Below are 19,644 nucleotides of genomic sequence, written 5' to 3' on the forward strand. Positions count from 1 at the left end.
AAGATATAGAGCTAGATGGGATGAGATGAATAAAGAAGAAACTAATATAGAGGAACATGTGGAAACACAAGGAGGAGGATGCTGACATAGAAGAATAAACTGATGGAGATGAGAAAGAACAGCAAAAAGGAAGAAGATAAGAAAAATAGAGAGGACAGATGCAGGAAAAGGAAAACCAGCTAGCATGTATGGACAGCCTCTCATTGGAGGCCATCTAGTGTAGGATTCCAACTAAATCCTATACTCCTTACCTCAGAGAACAATGGATGCAATTTCAAATTAAAACACTAGCTTAAAGGGGCGCCATGCCATTTCAATACTACGGATAGATTATTGATATTTGTGATCAAAGTGCACTAGAGGATAGGGCCAAAATGGTTGAGTTTTGCTTGCATAACATGGCCCTCACAGATATGAATATTTGGGACCCTAAAGCAGAGCTAGGAGATCTACAATTAATGGCTTTGGCATCATCGATGAACCATGAGAAGTCAAGGGCTATAGAGATGAAAAGGATATTGGCCGGAGAGAAAAATAAACCTCTTTTTATCATAGTTGAACAAACAAATCCCATGGCCCTAATCAACACCCATAATCTAACTGAAATGATCCTCAACTGGCACCTAGATATCTTGCTGCCCAAGAGCAAGAAATTTTACATTTTGAGGATATGTTTAGGCTGTTAAGAGTTGATAATATACTTGCCTAATAAAGGAGATGGAACACACTACCACACATCTTGAAGATCAGAGAATATCACTCCCCTCAAAGGTTGAGAGAGGCACTCAATAGGACACCTATGTATAAGAAATCAATGTAAAGGTTGAAGGTCAATTGGATAGGCCTAAAACTCAGTCCACCACTACTCCTAGGGATGCTAAAAGGAAGAAAAGAAGAAGAGGAAAAGAGGCAGTCAGAATACATAGATAGGAAAGAAGGCTTCTATAAACAAGAATAAGAGACCACATTAGAAGAATGGGATGTCAGAGAGGCTACTAGAGCCATGAAGGACATGGACATTGACTAAATTTCTCAGAGTATGAGCAACAATTTCAGTAGGGGGGTGATGATAAGTCTCATTATTGAGTAATTATATGGGCCTTAATTGGCCTTAATTTACCTCCTAGCTTAGTCAAACCAACTATTCTCACAACTTATTGCATACTTTTGATTATATTTTGTTTATGAAATGAGTTAGAGTTGGATATGTTGCTTTGTCGTCTAATGTGCATGAAATGTAGGAATAAAGGATAAAAGTAAGGAAAATGCAGGTAGAAAGGATAAAAGCAAAGAACTATGGCAAAGACCTTGGTAAAGACTTGAATGGGACAAGGGAGAGTAATATAGGAGGTAAATCCTCCTCATTTACTACCCCTCCATTTGAACATTCCACCATCAGTTCGGAGTGCACACAGCCATCACGTTGAAGCCTAAAAGATAGCTGAGCAAGTGAAAGGGACAGAAAATAGTTTATCTTAAGTTGAGAGCCAAGCCTCCCTAATGGGAAGCAAGTCGTTAGAGACTTCAAATGTATAAATAGAGAGGCTTAGGACCTTAGTAGGATTCATAATTCATTTGTAAAACTCATATTTTATTTATGAGCTGCAAATACTAGTGACAATTTTCTTTGTAATCCATGGTTTCTACAATAAGAATGAGTTTTGTTTAAGCTAGCTCTGAGTTATATCTAAGGGCTGAAGCTCTTGGGTTAGGGCCCAACCCAAGCAACCACAAATCCTCTTTATTATACTGTTATGCTAGCATAGTTTCCTGGTTTTCATTGATCATTTTCTTAAATAGATTCCTGGTTCAGTTTATTTGTTTAATTAGCTTACTGGTTTACTTGTTCATTTGTTTAAATAGATTTTTGGTTCTGTTTAGTTTCTTAAGTAGGATTCATGTTTTTTCTGGTTACTTGCTTCAGTAGTTGCATTTGTTGTAGTTTACTTCCATTTCTACCTTCTTTCAGTTCACTGGTTAGTTAGACGAAAACGATCACTATCAGGTTGTGCATAGGTGTCTCGGCCTCATCTCCTCCCTCTGGGAACATGATTTGAGGAAGGGACCCTTTAGCAGCCCCAAAAACACAGGTCTCTGGTTCTTGCATGGGCTATGGAGTTCCCTGTTTAAAGCAATTGTTTGTTCACCCACACTGGTTTTCTCTGTCATTTTCATTTGAAACTGCCTCCAGCACATTCCTCCTACATCGCTTCCTCGTCGTCCGATCACCAACAAACATTCCCAATCACTGCCTGATTCACTTTTAACGCTCACTTTTTTCACTTTAAATCCCCACCGTCGATCTGCCTCGTTAGATTCGACGGCTATCGCGCACCCGCTTACCAACTAGCTTGGTCAAATTCTACCGTTGATCTGCCTCGCTAGATCTGACAGCCATCGTGCGATATCGTGTGGATTTCTGTCTGATTGTTATCCACCCAAGGGCATGCGATGAGAGTGCTTTCTCTGTGCTACGTGTCACCCAGTTAGGCTAATCGTGCAAAATTTTAGAAAACCATTTATAGCTTTGAGGGCATGTGATAAACAACTTACCTCCCTCTAAACCTACTCCGTCATTTCCGCACGTTTCTTTTGCCTGCAATTAATCTTCGACATCCATCTGTCGATTAATCCTATCCGTCCATCTCTTAACTTATCCTCTGCGATATAATCTCAGCTGTCCATCTCCGGTTAGCCTTATTCGTTTATCTATTCACTCAACTGCCGCGATATAATCTCCACCATTCATCCTTTTAGTTAACCCTGTTTTCCCATCTATCTATGTAGTCTCCTGTGATCCAATCTCCGTCATTCATTTGCCTTTCACCCAACTGATCCAACGGTTCTTATGCACTGTTTCTCCCTCATGTCCTCCTTTTACTAATTTCGAACTCCGATTGCTTTTTCTGCTTCAAACACGATTTAGCCTAAGTTTCTTTGTGACACCTTAGTCTAGTTTTGATGCTCTTTACTTCTGCAACTTAGATAATTAACATTAGGTTAGTGTTAATTTAGCAATTCTGCTTAGCATAGCTATTTAATTGGTTAGTTAGGTTATTGTGTAAGTTTACCATTTCATGTTGTTTTCTTCATTACTACAGTAGAAAAGATCTCTCTTAGAATAGGTTTTCTCTCCTTCCATCAAAGAATTAAGCTTCCTTTGACCCTATAGAAGTTTGGCTTGGAACCCCTAGCATCTCTTGCAAGAAAAACAATGAAAATAGGCAGGACCTTCACTTCTACTTGTGCATATAGCATTGTCACCTCCAAGTTTGTATGAACATCAGGTTGATAAGTAAAGCAGGTAGCCCTGGGAGTTGCAGCATTATTGTTGCAATACCTAGGCTCATCACAGTCACTTTTTTTGAATTTTCCCAAAGTGTTACCTATATCCTCTAGAACCTTATGGTGCAAAAAGGAAAGAGGAAGATTTGTGAGCCTACACAAACCGACATTTTTGAGACCACCATGTTTGTTGCATCAAATTCTGAGAACCATGGGGTTATAAAGAGTTCAACATTTCCCCAAAACCAAGGCCCTTCATTTAAAACAAAATCATATTCTTTCTCTATATCAAAATGTAAAATGAAGAATCCTTTGGAGCATAGGTATAGGTCATAGTTAGTTGTCCATGAGGAGAATATCCATTGATGTAATGCTTTTGGTTTTGGCCAAAACCCATTCAAAAAAAATGGTCACCTTTGTTTTTGTGAAAGGGAAGAGGGTGTTTACCTCTGCAAAATCAATTTCCACTATTGGGGGGAGCTCCATTTGTTCAATGATGTATGGGCCCAAGATGTTTTCTATTTTTTTTGCAGGGGGGTGTGTGTGTGGGGGGGGGGTTTGATATTTTTTAATACCTCTTTAAAAGAGGCGGTTGTTCCTTTGCAATATCAATTTCCATGGTTGGGGGAGCTACATTTGTTCAATGATGTATGGGACGAAGATGTTTTCTATTTTTTTTGTAGGGGGGTGTGTGTGTTGGGGGGGGGTTTGATATTTTTTAATACCTCTTTAAAAGAGGTGGTTGTTCCTTTTTTTATTACCTCTCATCCCCATATTCAATATAATAGTGGATTCCCTTTGTATATGATAGTCTTTAATCTGGCCTAAATTTTCAAGAACCCTCCCCTCAAATTACAGATTTTGTAGAAAGACCAATATGCCCCATTTATCCCCAATACTTTTTTTCATTTTTTTAACAATGTCTAAGCTCCTCACCCAAAATATTAAGGTCTTCCCATATAATTTTTTTATAAAAATTTGAAAGGGGTTATGACCCTGCCCGCTCTCTCCTTTACTTAGCTCAAATCCAAAATTATGGGAGTCCACAGCTTGAGAATGAAACACCCAAAAATGCGAACAAACTAGCAGTCATACTCATAAACATGAAAACATAGCATATACAAAACATCGAAAAGAGGGTTTGTGGGAACTTACATAGAGACCCATCACAGCTCATTAATTCTTGTCACTCTTGTGTTCCTGATTCGCCAATCCTCGCAACCATTGTGTATTAGCACCCATGGTAATAATTATTCATACTCCAAAAGCATATAAACCTTGTAACTCCATTGCATATGAACTAGAGTAGATCTGCATCGCGAGTGCCACAAATCTAATTGATAGATCCATTAATATAATAGTATTTTAGCTTGTGGCATATCCAAGGAATAGGGTCAACCACTCGATATAAACCCGCACCACTAGCTCGATTCATGTACAACGGATAAAGGTAAAACATTTTTTTACCGTCAAGGAGGGTAAAAAAATACCCCGCCCATGACTGAGCTGAACATGAGTAACGATTCACCCCTTTACCAAAAATCCCAGGGCCACCATGGAAGATACCCACTTGTCCCTCGGCACCATGTATGCGAACACCAAAGAGGGAAACCATATTTCACACACTCACCATATTTTTCCCATGTTTTTAAGTATACTATTTTTTTCCGAGGAAATATCTAAGTAGATCCACCTGAAGGGATGACTTCCCACAAGCTTAGTAAATTCTAACCGCAAGAGTGTCAAGGAGAATTGATCCCATGACCTCCCAATACCGAAGTGAATTTAGCAACAGGACCTCGAACAATTAAGCTAACCCATGGTGCTTATTATAGGAGTTGTCTAAAGAGGCGGAGGAATTGCCCGGACGACCAAAAGTGGCCAGAATCCAGGCAAAAAAATTCAAAAATCTTGTAGAGACAGTGTTTGAATCCTGTTTTTGATAGTGGAAATGGATTCAGCACCATCAAAAATGTCTAGGAGACCTAAAATTTTGAAGTTTAAAAACTATAACTTGGATTTACAAAAATCCTTGCCGGATTTTCTCTAAATATGATCGAAATTTCCATAACTTTCCGAGCAATTCCTCCGGCTAGTTAGACTATGGCCTTATTATATACTATTATCTTATTATATTTAAATTTGTATTCTATTTCTATATATTTATTCCTCATTAAGTTCGAATCTCTTAAAGACATATTGATTCCTTGTTATTCAATTAATAATGATTTTTTTTTATGATTTTATGTTTTTAGTTTTTGTTTTCTCTTAAAAAAATAACTATTTATTATTATAATTTTTATATTTTTTCATTTTATAATGTTATAATTATTCCTTATTAATTTATATTTTTTATATTTTTTTTAGGAGTTGTCTTTAAAGAGACTTGTTGGAAGCTTTTCTGGTGGGTTTTTCTGGTCAAAATCGGGAGCAATTTATTGAAATCGCAGGTTTCATAGCTAATTTCTGCACAATCAAAGCGTCCCAAGGGTTTTTCAGGGTGATGAATCCAAATATGTAGTTAAAAAACCATTTTAAATAATACAAATCAAGATTTAACCTCAATTTTTTCCGCCGGAATCCGTCACCAGAATCTCCAAAAAGTCGCATTAAAGACAACTCTATTTTTTTATACTTCTTTTCTTCTTTTCGTAAAAAATAATTTTATTTATTATAATAATTTTTTTTCCTTTTATAATGTTATAATCATTCTTTATTAATCTATATTTTTTATATTATTTTTATTTTTTTTCCACTGGGAAAATCTGTAATTTTCATTATATGGAAAATTACATATTGTAGATGCTTTACGCATATGCTGAGGTCACTATACACAGTCTATCTTTTAGTTACAAAAAGGATTCTGAACATAAACATCTGATCAGATGTACCTCGCAGGGCAATCTGCTAGTGCTATATATATAAACTGTATACAAAAGCCTTTCGGCTTTACCTTACTGTTTCAAAATAAGACATATTGCTATGGTGATTACAAAAACATCTCTGCCATAAACATGATATTCTCAAGATAATTTATTGTCCAGGTGCATTCTGATAACTCTGATCTATGTATGGTCGGTGGTTATTTTTATATTTTTATATTTTTTTGGATTTAATAGATTTAATTATTAGTCCCTATCATAAGGCAGCAAGGACTATAGTAATCGATCAGACACTTAATATTAGTCATTGCAGAGGAATTAAAACAACATACACAAAGTTTTAAAGAAATATTATGATACACTTTTTCTCCACCATATAAAATATCAACACTTGTTAGCTAATGAATATATTTACCGTCTTATTTGGCCTCCTCCCGACGTGGAGGGGCATATATTGTATGGAAAAATTAGGAATAACAACCATGCTCTACATAACATTTTATTTATTTATGATCAAGTAATGCTAGGATCACTCTAACATTACTTGGTTAATGTTAATTGCTTTAATGCTTGCATAATACGTTATTGTCAGAATAATCGCTAACTAGTCTCACCATGATCCCCTCCCCTAAACCCTCTACTACACATGGTTTCCCACGAGTTTCTCCCCTAAGTCCTTTGCTACATGCAGCTGCCCAATTTCCTACATTGGCCACTATTCTTCTTAGGAAATCCTCGTTATGGAATTTTGGGGGGAGATGGAAAGTGAACATATAAAGATGCAAAAGTTCCAGGAGTATCTAAAATTCCAATTCCATTCATGCTTGTTGATTTACTCGGACCTGGGAAACCTTGATCCATTCATACTTGTTGATTGTTTGCATGTTGATCTACTCAGAGTGCACAAGAACCTGTGAACATATTTTAGTGCATATTTCTTAGCAAACTCGTAAGTAAACTCAATTATGTAAAGAAGTATTTACTTAGTTATGCTTGATTCCCTTTAGCATCTAGTGCTTGGTTGGTTCCTTCCTATGCATCACCCCCGTAGTAGTATTGCCTCTTTCAATTTTTTACCCTCTTAGCTCCAGAAGTGTCTTTGCAAATTATGAACTACTGAGAGAATGAATTTAGGGTAGCTAGAGTTGATAACAAGTATAAATGCATTTCTTGAAGAACTTCTTTCACTACGACAAATCAACCTGCTAAGTCCTCTCCTTCACTTCCAATCAACTAATTTATTGATGTCTACAAATTTTTGGTCAAATATTCACTATCAAGGATATAAGAAAATAACTTACACCATTTCTACAGAAGCTCAACCGAATTACCTTGGTCTATTTACCACTGATATCCAATTAACTCCAAGTTGAGGACAGAGTTTCCCGACGAACATGTGAGGATGCTCCTGACAAAATATTGGGAAATGTACTTCGACGGGGCAAGCCCCATAGGGGGAAATGAAGAAAGAACTTCTTGGTAAGAATCACCTCTGTTACTTCTGACAATCATATACTACTACATTATTTCAAAAGGTTCATTTGGATCGAGCATAGGCTTTCTAGTTGAGATGGAAATAATTTGTCTCTTGATTTGTGTTACTGCTAGCTCAATAGGATTTTCCACTAAAGATAATAATAGTTGTATGAAAATCTGTTATTAACTCCCCCACCCATAGCCTTTACCGTGGGAAATTGCATAACATGGGAATCTCTGGCATTGAAATCTTAACACAACTATTCAAAACAACAAGCATTTAAGTGTGTGGAGGGGGAACCTAGCTTGCATGCAAGACGTGGGAGACTGCAAGATATATTGTTTCCAAAATTTGTCATTACTTATTAGTTATAATATCTTTTTTTTAATATTTTGATTGATTTTTCATTTCAAATTCCAATATAAAATACCATAAAACAAATATTAAAAATACTAACCTTACTTACAGCACTTTCTTATGACATTGTTGATCTGATGATGTTGGCACTCACTATGAATGCAATACATCTCCAAGTGATGCTACCCAGGGTGCCCTTGTTGGGGTTTTGGTCAATTATTGTGGCGTAAATTATGTAGACTAGGGTGTTTCTTCCTATGAATTCGAAAAAAATCCTTACTACCACTATAGCTAGCTTCTTCAGTGCATTAAGCCTTGTAACCAAGCCCTAGTACACTATTCCTATACCTCCTTTACCAGTAACTTTTTAATGTTTATCATATGCAACTTTGTATTTTTTATCCTATACAACTTTGTATTGTTTATCCTGTGCAAGTAGCGGATGTTGAAACTGTTGCACCTGCTATTGCAAATGTTGAATCTGATGTTGAGCCAAGTCAATAGATGAAAGAGAAATGGTGGAAGGTGGAGTATAAGTACAATTAGTGGCCCAGATAGACTGAATTGAGTAGTAACACTTAGTACTCGGGGTAAAATGAGGAGGAGCACACCCACCCTAGTTACGGCTTAAACTAGTGCTTCTCAAATTAATTGGAATCCTCCATCATATTGAATCATCTTCCACTGGACTTGTTAGAAAAATTGTTGGGGTAGGAGCCTCTACATCTAATCCTTAACCAAGTCCACCAACACCTGGAGCATCCAAGTCAGTTCAAGCCATTGATTCGATAAATTCAGCATCCAAAAATGCATGGGCTACGATACTATAGACAGTGTGTCCCTATCGGGAGAATGACCAAATCCAAAGGAAAATAACCAAATCTCTCCTTACTATCCAAAGCCTTTATCAACATGAATGTGTCCTATATGTAGGTTTGGCCACATATCTAATGTGTCACATGTTGTTGCATGTTTGGCTTTAAATGCACAAGAGGGTTCTGCACATTGTAATTGATATTTAATGACACTAAGGAGATATAAAATATGTTAATTTATTTTATTATTTTTGAACTTTGGATGGGCCATGCACCATGGATATAAGGTGCATGTCTAACACTTGTCTCTAATGGTAAACATCGAATATAAGTTACATGTGTTACACTTGTGTTTAACATTGATACATGGAATTACGCAAAACATTGCATCATGGTTTCCTCTATTCATTAGGTAGCTTCATATAGATGAAGGTTTCCTTAGATGTGTAATATCTTGTAGAAGTGAATCTATTATCGATCAATCTTGAGTAAACCTCTTCACTTTATTTTAGGGAAACCGCGAGTTCACTATAGAATTTGTAAAATACAGGATACTTGCAAAACACTCTTCATCAACCTTGGTTTGTCTGGACTCCTTTTGGCTTTTAATCTCTAACACTTAGATTTTACTTTCTTTTAGGGAAACTAAGAGTTCATTGTAGAATTTGCAAAATATTGGCTACTTGAAAAATACTCTTCATTAACCATGGATGGATTGCTTCTGGTTTTGAATATCTATTTAACACATGAATTTACAGACAATCAATATGGTAAGCTTTTAATGATGTTTGTGGTAGTTTTGTTTATGATATGGATATCTATCTCAATTATTTTATTCTTGAGAGGAAATGTTCTATGAAGACATTTTATGACTAAAAATTTTTTTAAGGTTCGTTCAGTTTGTACTAGAAAAATATTCAAAACTTTTTGTGTAGCAAATAGTCAAATATTAGCAATTGAAACATGTTTTTTAACAGTTGCAGAATTGTTTGTTTCACATTGTTTTTTATAAATGTTTAATATACAAACTTGGGATTACCCCCCTATAGGATGGGTTCAAAGTGCAAGTTATCCTTGTGGTGAGAATTGGCTAGGTTTGGTTGAGTGTTCAATGTGTGGGGCTCGTTGTCGTGAATGTTGGTGACTCTAGAGAATTTTTGTGCCAAAAAAAAGGGTCATCCAACTCGCAATTGATCATGATCTAGGAACAAGTGTTGAATGTGGAAGCATAGAGAATAGGCATGGTGAGCCAGGAACTAGTGTTGCATGTGGAAGCATAGAGAATAGGTGTGGTTTCATCTCAAACATGCGAGGTTTGTTTCTAGTATGAATATAAGAAAATCAAAGATTTTCTTAAGAGATAATATGAAAATTTCGCAATGTAGGATGAGTAATTTTTTTCTGGTTTGACATGAGGCTAGTATATTGATTTACTCTCTTGCAATTGCCTACAATATTATTCATTGTTTATTTTATAATTATGACCTCTCTTTTTGAGTTTCAGAGCTAGACATAGAATCTTTACTGCTAAAAATAAGTTGCAACGAAAGAAACAACTAAGAATTATTGGCATTCACCCATTTGAGTCATGGGTTAAAAATTAGAGAATGTGTTGGAGTAGAGGTTCTTAGCTCCACTAGCATACTCCCCTTAAACAAGTCTGAAAATTGGTTATTATTGTGTCCTTCAATCTAAACTGCCTTCTTTAATCAGATTAGAATTCAATCTTCAAGTAACTTCATAAGGTTGTCTATTGTTGTCAGAAAGTAAAATAAAAATGTCTCAGCATAGTCCTTGACAATGTTTGTATTCTTGTACAGTAGTTTGCAACTTATCTTTGCAATACAAGCATAAATTTTACTAATGGGTGGATCCCATATGGTGCACTACTTCTAGCCCCATCAAAAGCCTCAATATCTAACCCAATACCTCTATTTATGTACAAAATCAACACCTCTAAAGCAGTATTGATATGAACCAATTGTCTTGGCTTGGACACATTCATATCAAAATCTTATTTGTTTGGGAGATGGCTATAACTATCATTCTCTCATTATAATACATCGTAGAAGGGGGTTATATTATTTTCCACGATACGCTTATGGTCAACACTACCAACCTTAATATTTGCTTAATTAGAGGTACCAAATGGTTCCAGAATGATCATCTAGTAGTACCATAGGGAAAGTGGCAGGAAAATATTTGGGATCCCACTATATATTAGTCCTAGGTTGCTTTTGTCCTTGAGAAATCCTAAAAAACATGTTTAGAATGTTTTAGTTCACCATAATGGGAGGGTTTTTTGGCTTTGACAAGAAGACGACGCAACTTCCACTCCCAAGGCTAAGATATGAACCTTTGGCCTAACTGGTGCATTTAAATTGTGTAAATGCATTGTAAACTGAGTGGGGAACACAAGCTTTAAGAAGTTTCAAATTAGGAAAAAATTGGTCTTTCTACTTTAGGATATACAAAATACAAAATAATGCAACTTAATACAAATATGATCCTAAAACACTTTGTAATGTTCAAAATATAACTCTTAAAACTTTGAAAAAAGATTTAGTTTAGTTCTTACTCAATCCCATTATTTCGTACTACGAGATCTCAGATCTAGTAAATTAAATAAAGAGGATTACTTCTTTATTGCTGAGCTTCCACTCCAAAAATGGTCGGAAAAATAATAATATTAAAGCCCTACTACATCACATAAGATAATGCACCTGTAGAAACCAATATCGATGTATTAAAAAGAAAAAAATATACTCCAAATTTTAATCTACTTATAAAAGTAATACTACTCTATTTTGGCTTTTTGATACATAATTAGAAGGTTTAGCAAACAATGGTTTGCCATAATTCTAACAGTAAAAATCATGTTTCTTCTACCCTAACATGTAAGAAAAAAATTCTTAAGCAAAATTTTACATAACATCAGGTAAAAGAAAAAATTCGAAAGGAGGCTGATGGAGCACCTTATCATTCATGTCCTTTGAATCTTCATGTTCTTCAATTATTATAGACACAATACTAATCTTTTTTATTCAACTAGTAGTTGGTCAAATATTTCTGGTCGTTTTAACATTACATTCTTAAGTTAGTTGGATCGACGCCCAAATATAGAAGAGGGCAATAATGTTGACCACGTAGATGAAGCCACCAAGGAAGAAGATGACTTGGACTTGAGAAAAGGAGAAACTGAAATTTTCCTATAGCGTGATCTGAGGTCATGAGGAGATGATGGAATTAATGAAAAGGAGAATGAAGCCAACCATGATGGTGAGGTATGGAAATTTGATCTACCAATTTCCTCATGGGTTGGAATTTATCAAGGTTTTCTTATTTTCATTTTGATGCATTTACAGGTAAGCCCCCATTGCCTATTTCTCTGATAAGGTCTGAAATTAAATTGTGCCAAGTTCAACTCATTTTTAGTACATTAGTTTTTCAGAGGGGTACGATTTTTTGGGAAGAAGTTCATATATATCAACGTCAATTATAATATGGCTACATCAAAATTGTGTTATCAGGAGACAATTTTTTTTGTATATTAATCGTGATTTGAAGTCGAGTGGGGAGGTTATTAATGAAAACTCCCAAATAACATCCCCGTATTTTTTTTTAACACATTAGATGCTACTTATTTCCTTACAATGCATCTTTCCATAATCAATTTTCATTAATTTATTTCCCAGAAGTGTTAATTCCATAAGCATGTCTTTATAAGAGGTTAAGCAAAAATATTTTAAGGGATATGAATGAGAAATGAAAATGTCTATGACCGATATGTGGATTATTCTTCGGTATGTAATTTGAATGTGGCTTTTCAAGCTTTGTTCTCAATATTTTCTCCTTTGGCATGTGCTTCACATGTCTAAGAGAAGGTATAACAGTTCTAGCTAGGATAGGTTCAAACACATCTAACATAGCGAAGTCCATTTCTATTAAAGAATGTAGCTAATTTGTGGATTCTCACTGCCTTGCCTTGTATTTATATTTTAATGTCGTAGTGTTTAGTCTAACCCCATCTCATTTCCATTAACAATCCAATATTCTATTGATTAACTTTCATTTGATTCCAAAATCCTTATCATTCTATGGGATAGATAGCATATCTTGGTACGTTCCCCCTTACCAAAGATCTCAGAGCATATTCTTCAAAATTATTTCAATATACTGTGGAAATAATTGTCAGGCCAGGAGTAACTCCATTAGGCAGAAAACTGATTCATCTTTTCATTCAATCAGGTAGGTCTATTATATACATGAGGGAGAGACTGTTTAGTTCATCTCCCGATGACTGTTCATATTTCTCATTTATTTATTTACAGATATTTACCCAATCACAAGGATTAGGTGTCAGCATTCCCCCCCTTAATCTGAAGGGATGTTGGTGAGTCCAAGCATCATTCTGAATCGTTCAAGCTTTTCTCTTCCAAGCGCTTTGGTGAAGATGTCTGCAATTTGCTCATTTGTGGAACAATGACGAAGATGGATTGTTTTTGCCTCAACATGATTTCGAATCAGATGATATTTAGTATTGATGTGCTTTTTTCGATCATGGAACTTTGGGTTCTTGGCCAGATTTATTGCAGAGGTGTTGTCAATCATGAGTGGAGTTGATTGTACTTGTTTTACCTGCAAATCTTCAAGAATTTTCCTGAGCCACACAATTTCTTTTGTTGCTTCAGTTGCTGCCACATATTCTGCTTCTGTTGTGGAATCTGCTGGAACTGATTGTTTGCATGATCTCTAGGAGACAGCTCCTGATCTAAGACTCATAGCATATCCTGAAGTAGATACCCCAGTTTCTTTGTCTCTATCGAAGTTTGAATCAGAGTATCCGATCAAGGTGAAGTCATCCCCCTGTGTGTACTTGAGTCGAAAGTCTTGAGTTACCTTCAAGTACTTTAGAACTCTTTTTGTAGCAGACCAATGTCCCTCACAAGGCTTTTGCATAAACTTGGAGAGGATTCCAACAGCAAATGAAATGTCTGGTCTGGTAGTAGTTAGGTAATTGAGACTTCCTACAAGCTGTCTATACTTTGTTGCATCCTCAAATTCCTTTCCTTCAATAGATGTGAGCTTTAAGTTTTGTTCCATTGGAGTAGTAAGAGGATTGCACTCTGTCATGCCAAACCTGTTCAACAAATCTCCAATGTATTTCTTTTGAGAAAGAAATATGGACTTTGGATGTTGGGTTACTTCAATGCCAAGATAGTAATGAACATAGCCCAAATCATTCATTTCAAAACGTTTCCCCAATTTTTTCTTTATGGATGCAATGTAGCTTTCGTTGTTCCCTGTCATCAAAAGATAATCTACATATACCACAAGATATACAACTGTTTTGCCAACTTTCTTGACAAATAAAGTTGCATCATCAAGATCAAAATGATTGAAATTGAGTTTCAAAATATGCTCAGTTAGTTTTTCATACCAGGCTCGTGGTGCTTGCTTGAGGCCATACAAGGACTTCACAAGTTTGCATACTTTATGTTCATGTCCTTTCACAGCAAATCCTTCAGGCTGGGACATAAAAACATTCTCTTTTAGATCTCTATTCAAGAAAGCAGTTTTTACATCCATTTTATGGACTTTCCAACCGTTCTGAGCTGCTAGTGCAAAGAGTGTCTGGATGGTAGCCCATTTTGCTATGGGGGAAAAAGTATCCTCATAATCGACCCCTTCCTTTTGTGCAAAACCTTTTGCCACAAGCCTAGGTTTGTGCTTGTCAAGTGAGCCGTCAGCTTTATACTTGTTCTTGTAGACCCATTTGCAGCCAATTGGTTTGGTTCCAAATGGAGGATCAACCAGCTTCCAAGTGTCATTCTTTATGAGGGCATCATACTCCTTTTACATCGCTTCTTTCCATTCATCATGAGAAGCAGCTTCTTTGAAGGAAGTTGGTTCAAAATCTGTAGACAAGTTCAATTCACAATCATAAGAAACATCCATATCAACAGGTGAATTAGAGTCATCAACATCACCTCCATTTTGTCGGTTTGAATTTCGGGTTCCTGTTTTTCCAATTTCATCAAGATGAACACTTTCAAGTGTCTTCGTAAGCCACTTTGGGGGACCTTTCTGAGATGGTCCTGGCTGCTCTGTTGATTGAGTTGGGACTAAATCAAGATTGAGTCTCCCAATTCTATCAATTACATCACTTAAAGCATCACTCGTTGTTGGAGTTTCATGCGAGGGAGAGTGTTCTTCAGAAGAAGATTCCACATGTTGATCTAGTATAGGAATCCCCCCTTCAAGATGTGGAATCTGATTATCAAATTCTTGAAATTATTTTGTTTTTGCGAATCTATCCAAGCGATCAAGTTGTCGCTCAACAACATTGTCAGTTTTGGATGATTCAAGAAAAATTACATCTCTAGATACAACAAAATTTTTATTTACTTCATCATAGAGGCGGTATGCTTTGGAGGTGTTTGAATACCCCAGGAAAATACACTTACGACTTCTAGCACCAAGTTTGTTTCTATGTACCTTTGGTATCAAAGCATAACAGGTGGAACCAAAGACCCTGAGATGTTTTACCGAAGGAACATGTCCATACCACAATTCATAAGGAGTCTTGTTTCTTATAACATTAGATGGAAATCTATTCTTTATATATGCAGCACATAGAATAGCATCAGCCCAAAACATTATCTTTACATTTTTGAAGAAAAGCATGTATCGTACCATATTCAAGATTGTTCTATTCATTCTCTCAGCTACACCATTCTGTTGGGGATTATAAGGCACAGTTTTTGATGTTTCATCCCATGTTGGCGAAGATAGTTTTCAAATTCATTTGATGTGTATTATTTTCCATTATCAGTGCGAATAGACCCAATATGAGATTGTGCATCATTTTCAATCCATTTATGAAAATTCTTGAATGTTTGAAAAGCATTAGATTTGTTCTTCAATAAACAAACCCAACACATTATGGTGTAGTCATCAATAAATTTCATGATATATTTATTTCCATTTGTAGAAGGAACAAGCATTGGACCACATAAATCTGAATGAATGAGTTCAAGCTTCCTATGTGCTCTTGAATGTGAATCATGAAAAGACTGTTTGCTATGCGTTCCTAGAATGCAAGCATCACATTGCTTAAGTTTCCTAGGAATTGCAGGCAAACCAGCAACACCATTTTTCTTCAATAAGCGGAGACTGTCATAGTTCAAATGTCCAAATATAGCATTCCATAATAAACTTGATGGAAGTATACCTTCTTCATGATGACAATTGTATGAGAAATGTTGTGCATGAGCAGATGTTCCTTGCAGTTTGAGAAGCCTTTCTTCTTCTATTCCCCTCATGACAAATGAGTGGTCAAATTCTTTTCTTACCTCAAGCTTACCATCAAACATATGAATGGAGTGACCTTGCTGGCAGATGTGGACTAAGCACAACAAGTTTCTCTTGAGCTGTGGGAGATATAGAACATGATCGAGAAGAAAGTCTGGAAGACCAGGCAGTTTAAGCCTAATTGTGCCAAGCCCTGATGGCTTGATTGTTGAATTATCTACAAAGTATACTGCTCCATCAACATTTTCAGTGAAATCTTCAAAAAAATATTTTTTATGAGTCATGTGGCAGGTTGCTCCTGAATCATGCAACCAATCATTTTTCCAGGAAGCAAGTGAAGCATTAAACAAATCTTCATTTACTCCAATGTTACATTGTGCCTCAACATAGTGAGCGGATTCAGGTGCTTTACCTTTGTTTGTATCATTACCTTTCTGTTGATTTCTTTTCTGCTCAATTTTGTCCCATGGTAGCTTGCATGTAGAGGCATCATGTGATCCATTTCCTTTGCAGGGAATGCAGTGCAGATCTGCCTTTTCTCCTTGAGAATGTCTGCCCCCCTTGCCTCTAAAATATCTTCCTCTTCCTCTTCGTCCACCTCTTCCTCTTGTAGAATCTTGAGCAGGATGCTTTTCTTTATGAGCAAGGCACACAGTCTCTTCAGAAGATTCAAGGGATGTCTTCTTTCCAAAATCTTTCTCTCTTTCAGCAAACTTTTTCACAAGAGATTCAAAGGTTATATCTTTGAGATTTCCATTTGCTTGCATTGACTCAAGATAATTGGAATAAGTAGGATAAAGTGCCTTGAGAAAAGCAATAAGAGGAATATCCAGCTCAACCTTAGTGGAATTGATATCATGCATTATAGACTTTACTTCAGATGCAAGAGCAAGAGGATCATTATTTTGCAGTTCAAGAGTGAAGAGTTTAATCATAAGTTGAACAACTTCAAGTGCAAAATGTGAGTCATAGAGTTCTTTCAACTTTTGTAAAGCTTCAAAGGCAGTTGAATATGACGAAATATGGTGACTCACCTCTTCATTTACAGATGTTGCGATTAATGCATAAGCTTTGTTGTTCCTGTTTTCCTAGATGACGAGCTCTTTATCTGAGGTAGGTTGTATTGGGTCATTGTCTCCTTCTTCGACACACACTCCTTTCCACAACTCATTGAAGATGAGGGTGTGTTTTATCATCCAGGACCATTCAGGATAGTTCTCCTTTCCAATGAGAACTATTCCTGCCATGGATATGATTGAATGCATTCTGTAAAAAAATACTTTTTTCTGATAGAAAAATTCTTCTGCTAGCATCCATGCCCTTGACAAGAAGGATCTGCTTATTGTATCATTATCAATATATTGTATTCCTTAAATCCAGAATGACTAATAAAATAAGGAAAATCTTGAGCAAAATTGTTTCTGCTCAATGCCCCCTTTTTTTTTCTTAGAGATACCAAAGCTAATCAAACACCTTCACAGTCTTAACATTTACCACAAAAAAAATAAATTATTACTCTTTTAACCCTCTGCGCTGATATAATCATAACATTGTGGTGAAAATTACGGAAGTATGGCCATTTTTCAAACCAATAATAATACAAAGTGACCGAGGATCGTCTTACATAGCGGTGAATCAATTACATGAAAACTGAACCTCACACTAGTACGAAAACATGTTGGCTGGATATCAATAGAGGCGATCCCTGAATAGCTTTTGCGAAGGCTGGCTGGTTGGATATCAACAGAGGCGATCCCTGAATAGCTTTTGCAACGAAATCTGTCGATTCAAATTCGATAAACGCAGAAGCACATACCAGCGCCAAATGACCAGCGTTCATACCATGTCAGTCACGCATATCAGATCCATTAAAAGGAATATGACCAACGTTTTGAAAGGAATATGACCAGCATTCAGACCAGCGTTTTTGAAAGGAATATGACCAGCGTTTAACTATTTTGAAAAGAACCCATCCAAGGATTCGAACCGCAGGTAGACAGGGCATACCGCTTTGGAACACCGCACAACGGACAAGGGGTTTTGGTATGATCTGGCTGTTGCAATTTCGTATGCTCTGGAGGGTGATTTCTGTCAAGAGGACGACTTAAACGATAAACACAGACATCCTGCAGCTTCTAATGCAGAGATGGGTGGCAGAGTCATAATACCATGGCGGTATGGCAGCAGTGGGCGTTATACCATGACAGAGTCGTAATACCATGCAGCAGTGGTATTTTAACGGACCTGTGTCAAAATTCAGCGCAGGTAATATGGCAGAGGCAGCGCTGGAAAGGAATATGGACAGAACATGAGCGTAGGTAACTTAGGACTGTTAGGACAGAGGGGATATGGCAGACAGAGGAGTTACAGGAGCATAAGAGCTAAAAAAAGGAGTTGGCTTTGATACCATGTCAGGCCAGGAGTAACTCCATTTCGCTTGTGAAGCTTATAGTGAATTTCAAAACTTTTACCATGACGAGAACCCTTCTGGGATGAAACTAAGGAAACTTCGAAAACAAAATTGTGGAAGAACACCCTGAATTCCAATGGAATTATTACAATTTTTACAATAAATGACATTAGCAACCCAGTAAAATTTAATCCTTTAAACCCACTAGGACAAATTCAAAAAACTGATTCAGAATACAGCTGAACATTGTGATAATGAGTATATGCTTGAAATACATTTTAGTTTGGTTATGTTACAGAGAATTATGAAGAAATTGCAGATCTCGATTAGAGAGAATGTTGCATCTTAATTACAGTAAAGGCCATGGAATATAATTCCACCACAACCAACTTGTAACAACATGATTGGTTAATGTACACCAAGCAAGTGGAGGGCTCCTGCAATTTTATTAAGAAGACAAGACCTATTTCTTGTTTCAGAATATAACACTCCATATTCAACACTTTCATAAAAAACCATTATCATCTTCATTTTCATGGTCAACATGATTGAACAAGATCAAATCTTCCAAGCAATTTTTATACTCTATTGGCATGGAACTTCATGCTTTCATAAAAGAAGAACACAACGTTGCGGGCAGAGCTTCCTGCTTTCATAAAAGAAGAAGACAACTTTTCAGGGTTGATTGCTTGGATAGTGATGAACCTATCATCCTTAAATCAAGTAGCCTGTCATTCAAACAATAAGATACACAAACTTGGTTGTCAATAAACTATATGTTGTGAAATGTAAACACATAGCCCATAGGGAAATTTATAGGATTGAAGAAGTCTATAGGATCCCACAGGAATAATGAATCATTTTCACTTTTGATCATAATACCGCTCAATAGAAATCTAGGGTTATTCCCAATATGGCTGCCCATAATGGCATAGTCATCTACCATTATTTATTCAGGCATTTACCAAAAATAAGCAGTATTTTTATTAATAGCTATGCCTGTTGATGACGAAACCAGATTACACTATTATGTTTTCTCCTCAAGTAGGTTTTGGATTTGTATGTTTAACTTATTATAATTGATCTTTGTTCAGGGTAGGGCTA

Source organism: Pinus tabuliformis, chromosome 3_2, assembly GCF_031772625.1.
Source record: "Pinus tabuliformis cultivar Carrire ecotype Pingquan chromosome 3_2, CPIR1, whole genome shotgun sequence".
In the NCBI taxonomy this organism is placed as follows: Eukaryota; Viridiplantae; Streptophyta; class Pinopsida; order Pinales; family Pinaceae; genus Pinus; species Pinus tabuliformis.